We start from the raw sequence: 5,418 nt of genomic DNA, 5'->3' as shown, positions 1-5,418 counted from the left end.
ATCTAAACAGAGCAGACCAGGTACGAGGCATACAACTCATGAGGATAACCGAACCCCGTTTATCATGGAAAGTAAATCTAATGATGTAATGAGTGGGAACAGTGTAGAGTCCATTGACAATCAAAGTTATGCTTGTGCCCAAGTGAAAGAACTGCAACATGAAGTGAGTCCATCTATACTCCTGAGACTGCCAAGAGAATTGACACAGACATCCAAGAGATGGTAAACAATGCGTGTAGACCTGAGATGAGTTCTGCAATGGTTAATAATGGAGATTACCGAAACTTTGGAATGAGGAAAAGTTGGTATAGACCTGAAGTGAGCTTGATGAGAGGAAATGATGGTTGTAGTATGAAGATGACTACATGGAGACCCGACATAAGGAATCCAAAGGATCATGATCAATATAGGAGCAAACAAGTCAAGTTAAAGCAATTTAATGATGACAAGAAGATGACCAGACATGATTTGGTGATAAATACAGCGTCGCAAGAAAGGAGTTTATTCTGAATACAGATAGCAACTGTGGCCAAAGGAAAGATCTGAAAGGTGCTTCGCGGACTGAATCCAATCTTGTATACAAAATGTATAATAAATCAAGCTCTGGCAGGCAAGATACCTATGGGGTGAACAATCACAGGATGAGGAAGAGTGCATATAGACCTAGACTGGCCCCCAGTCTCGGTTCGGTTCCATCTCTGGATAATGTAACAATAAATAATTACATAATGCCCTATGAAAAAAAATGCCAAAGTCCTGTAACCCCCCCTTATTTTCTTCAATGCCAAAACCCATTCCTCTTCATCCACAAATCGACGCCACTAATTACACCCACCACATCCATGCATCAATATACATAAGCAAAATGTAGAAATATACTCGTATTATAAGTGAACACGAAAGTCCATTGAGCGCTGATTCCGAGACTGGTCCAATCTGTTAGAGATCTCCCTTCCAAATATTCGTTCAACGAAGCACGTTGTTTCCGATGTCAATTACGAAAGCCCCGCCCCAGTTTCAATTCAAATATGGTAGCATAAAGCTATGCCGCGGGATATGACGCAAGATCGGATGGGACACTTGTCAACAACTGAGAGGTATTGAGCTCAAGTGGCACGCGTCTGATAGACCCATGGTACGCGCAATAATAAAAGGCAACCACTCGAGTCGGACTTAGGCCTATTGTCCATATTGCGTATATTATCGCGTGCGGTTTGCAAATGTTTGCACATTATTTAGCTAGGGAAGCCTTTTCAAATATCCCCGCGCTGCCAAGCTGCGTTGATTGGTCGGATACAATATCGTTGTTTTAGTCGCTTACACAAACGTTAATGTAGTGAAAACATGGACGTGGTATATAGAAAGATTGCGTGACTCCAAATCCGTAAAAGTGAATTCCCAGCATTTTGTGGGAGCTGGAAGGCAAATGGCTTACAGACTGGGAGGGTCCATGTATTGGGTTGATTTTTAATGCTATGTAATCTACATTACCAGTCGTTCTCCATGGACCCGAGGGAGGGTCTAATACAGACCTGGTATGAGATTTGCAAGGAATGATGATGAGAAGGAGGAAGAGTACAGATTGCGTGGATTGAGGACTGGTGATTGTTCACCAGGTATGTGGTTTGCAAGAGATGATGGTGAGAAGAAGAAAGAGTATGACATGCACATACTGACAGGTGACTTTTCACCTGGTATGAGACCCTCAAATGCTAATGGTGAGAGAGAGTTAGATCATACTCTGCGCACGTCAAGGACGGGTGCTTATACACATGAAATGAGACCCGTAATTGATGAGAAGGAAGAATGCAGAGTGGAGAAGAGTGCGTATAGACCTGATATAAGATTGGCAGAGCGTGACGATGATGATAGAACACACCAAGATGAGTTGAGAAAACCTAATTGTGACAGTGAGGCATCGAGACTTGATGGCGAAAAACACAACGATATGGACTCTGGTAGTGAGCTGCGAAGAAATGGTACTGGAGATCATGTCAATATGTCGCATTGTGTTTCTGTGAGTGATCCTGACCTGAATTATGTCTCCATATACGCTGAAAATATCCAGAATATGGATGGATCCTACATGCGGGATATGGAACCTAGTGCTAATGAAAGCGCAGGTATTGATAAGCAGAAGAATAAAGCCGATCATGATTCCAATGGTCATATAGATCAAGTAAAACCTAGCGATGACAATCTGCACCGGTTCATACACAGCAAAAAATAAAAGCTCAATATTGAGTAAAATATTACTCATCACGATAGTAAAAAGGGAGCTAGTCGAATTTTGAGTAATTTTTACTCAGCTTCGGTTGATTAATTGTTTACTCAGCACATGTTGATTAAACTTTACTCAATATTGAGTAGCTCCTTTTTACTCAAAGATGAGAGTAAAATTTACTCTTTCACTTGGAGTAATATTTGCTCAACTTTTGTTGAGTAAAATTTACTCAATATTGAGTAGCTCCCTTTTTTACTCAAAGATTAGAGTAAATTTTACTCATTGACTATGGAGTAATATTTGCTCAACGTTTGTTGATTAAATTTTACCCAATATTGAGTAGCTCCTTTTTGCTCTGAAACAAGGAAACATTTACTCGTTTAACCTTGAGTAAAGGTTTACGCAAGTGTTGATTAAAACGATTACTCATTATTTGAGTAAAACTTAAGTGAAAAGATTTGCAAAATGATGAATAGTAAAGTGTTACTCAACATTTTGAGCAACATGAAACGTATTTTACTCAACAAATATTAAGCAAAAAACACTTTCGAGTTGTATTGAGGCTCCATCTGCAGCTGGAACAAAGCAGTATTTTAAACTAAAAGAATGAAAAGAATACAAAATTAAATATAATATTCTGCATTTTTCCTGGTTTTATTTTCAAAATAGGTATCAAATAAATCACAATATAGCATGTCTATTGTCTCATTACCCAATGTGAGCAAACATAGAATAGAAGCCGGTCACCTCTCCCAAAACTTTTGATGTGAAAAAGTCATTTGAAAATTAATGTTATAGATGCTGAGTGTTTTAAATGGGACAGATATTAAGTCTTCACTTCATTATGTTTTAACACTCAAGAATTGTCTAATGTTATCAGGTTCTTTAGTAGCTGATATAGTGTCCAGGAACTGCCAAATAGCAGTGATCAGCCTGTACTGGATATGCTAAGTCATTGTATGTGAAGGAGTTGGTATATCTTGTCCACAAGTTCTACAACTTTCATCACTGTTGCGCATTGAAAAGACTTGCCTATCCATTTATATAAAAACACAGTTCTGGATTCAACTTGCTTCACAAGTATATAAATGGCAGCGTGCGTCCAGTAAAGTTGGCGAGGAACCAGTCCAAAGCTGTGCCTTCCTGAAACATGTAAAATAAAAGAAAATGTAATAAAGGACATTAATTTCATGGATTGGGACTATTCAAGTGAAATAAAGCTGCCTTAAAATAGAAAATCCACCACCTTTTCATTGTATCAACCATAAATCAAAATTTGTTTGGTACTCGAAAGTGATGAAGCAGATGGAAGGTTTAAAACACAAATAACTAAATGTATGCATGTCTTATTTTTAAACTGTCTATAATTGGTCAGATGGTATATAACCAAAAATGAAAAATCACCCATTGCATTGGCATTTCTACTTTCATGCGATTTTGCAAATATTTAAAATATCTTTATAATTATTATATTATTATTCCTGTGATAGCGGGCAATGCTATTTTCAAGGGGACACAAACTTTAGGAGACAAGAATTTACAGAAATGGTAAACAAGATAATTATAAGATTCACGGTTGATTATTCAAAGTTCACGATAGCCAACACCTGTCGGTGAGGATAAGGGGTTATATAGGGGGTTTTCCCCTTGGCATCTGAGGTTTCATGAACTACACATTCAATGAACTACATGTATTCTGAAATGCACAAAGAAATTGGCAAGTTAAATGCAACATTATTGATAGAAATTTACCTGTTGACTGACGTTCGTGCATCTTTCTTCAATACCCTTCCTGGAAAGAGGTAGGGCAGCACAAAAATCCCAAAGTCACATCTGATCTGTAAGTAAAATATAGATCAATATTATAAATGCACTGAAAAAGAAAACTGGCTATGGAAAAAAATTTCAAGTGATATTTTGCAATGGTTTCACTCTCCTACTACATATAACTGCAAAAAAAGTTATGTGGCACGAGTCAACATCAGGATCAGGGACGTAGCAAGAGCTTTGGGGCATATGGACAAGGAGTAGTGTGAGGCCTTCTAAACATCTCCTTTATCAGCCCTGATCCCTATCCACTTCATTTTCGCTTTTGCTCGGGGCCCATGGACTTTGTCCACCCTATCCGCTTGCTACATGTACGCCCCTGATCCCCGGGCCTGGTCCACATCAGCGTATGTACTTCGAGGTTACTCAGACTAGTACATTAGTTACGATCGCAAATACACAGCTAGCATGGTGAGCCGATGACAATTACTGATAAGCTTAACTAACTTAAAAACCTGTCTATATCCGGTTCAAATCATACAATAAGATGTCTAAATTGTGTAACAGGTATATGGACATAAAGTTATGAATAATAGTAATGAAATTAGTACCTTCAAACATTGGTTGTACTGCTGGGAAACTCCATTCCACCAGCAGACACTGCACCCGCATCCCGACTCCGCTTTTATACGCCATGATGACATGAATTTTAATACGTCGTCGAATTAAACTTACTCCGCGTGTTGAATTTACTACGCGATTTGAGTAAAATACAATGTGGCGATTAAAATAATTTACTTCTTTCCATTGACCATTTTTTACTCTGGCAAAGAGTTGTGTCAAATATCGTCTTTTACTCGTTGATGAGTAAATAATTGGTCTATTTTTTAATCAACATACTTTAGTCGGTAGCACTTTACTCCTTATTTTTTGCTGTGTACATGACATACGGCTAAACTGTGGTAAATCTGACAGTGACATCACTCGTAGCCTGTTGACTGATCCCACAAGCAGCGAAATTCAAACCAACCTGAACCCTACCAGCACAACATCTCAGTTCTACTCTAATGAAACCTGTGGATCTAAATCCAATACACGTGCCGAGAGACATGTGGTGGACTATGCGCAGAGAGAGAAGACCTTCCAACCTGTTATGAGTGAAGCTATTGGTATAGATGGGCCAACAACAGGAGGTAGTACTGAAACAAATTATACGCATAAGAAAAGCACATGTGGCAAGCTAGACAGGACGAAACTCAACAGCCAGCAGTATTTTTTAGAGATGGGCTGGATCCAAAACACACAGAAATAACAAAGGAGATTGCTAGTGCTGACACTAGCCATTCTGTAATTGATTCTGGGAAATCAAGTCTGACTTTCACTATACTTTCAATATAAAGAACATCCGGAGCAATACTATTGCTGTG

The 5,418-nt window shown here is 38.6% G+C and overlaps 1 long non-coding RNA gene across 1 annotated transcript; it reads right to left on the bottom strand.

The window, feature by feature from the left end:
• Window positions 1–2,792: 2,792 nt before the first annotated feature.
• Window positions 2,793–4,934, bottom strand: LOC140149819 (uncharacterized). Its single transcript, XR_011858739.1, has 3 exons — window positions 4,603–4,934; window positions 3,977–4,062; window positions 2,793–3,367 (listed from the first exon to the last, which is right to left on the bottom strand). It is a non-coding gene; the product is annotated as an uncharacterized lncRNA (long non-coding RNA).
• Window positions 4,935–5,418: the final 484 nt, after the last annotated feature.

This window comes from Amphiura filiformis, chromosome 4, assembly GCF_039555335.1.
Source record: "Amphiura filiformis chromosome 4, Afil_fr2py, whole genome shotgun sequence".
In the NCBI taxonomy this organism is placed as follows: Eukaryota; Metazoa; Echinodermata; class Ophiuroidea; order Amphilepidida; family Amphiuridae; genus Amphiura; species Amphiura filiformis.
Note: the sequence above shows the minus strand (reverse complement) of the source record. Positions and strands in the feature narration are given on the sequence as shown.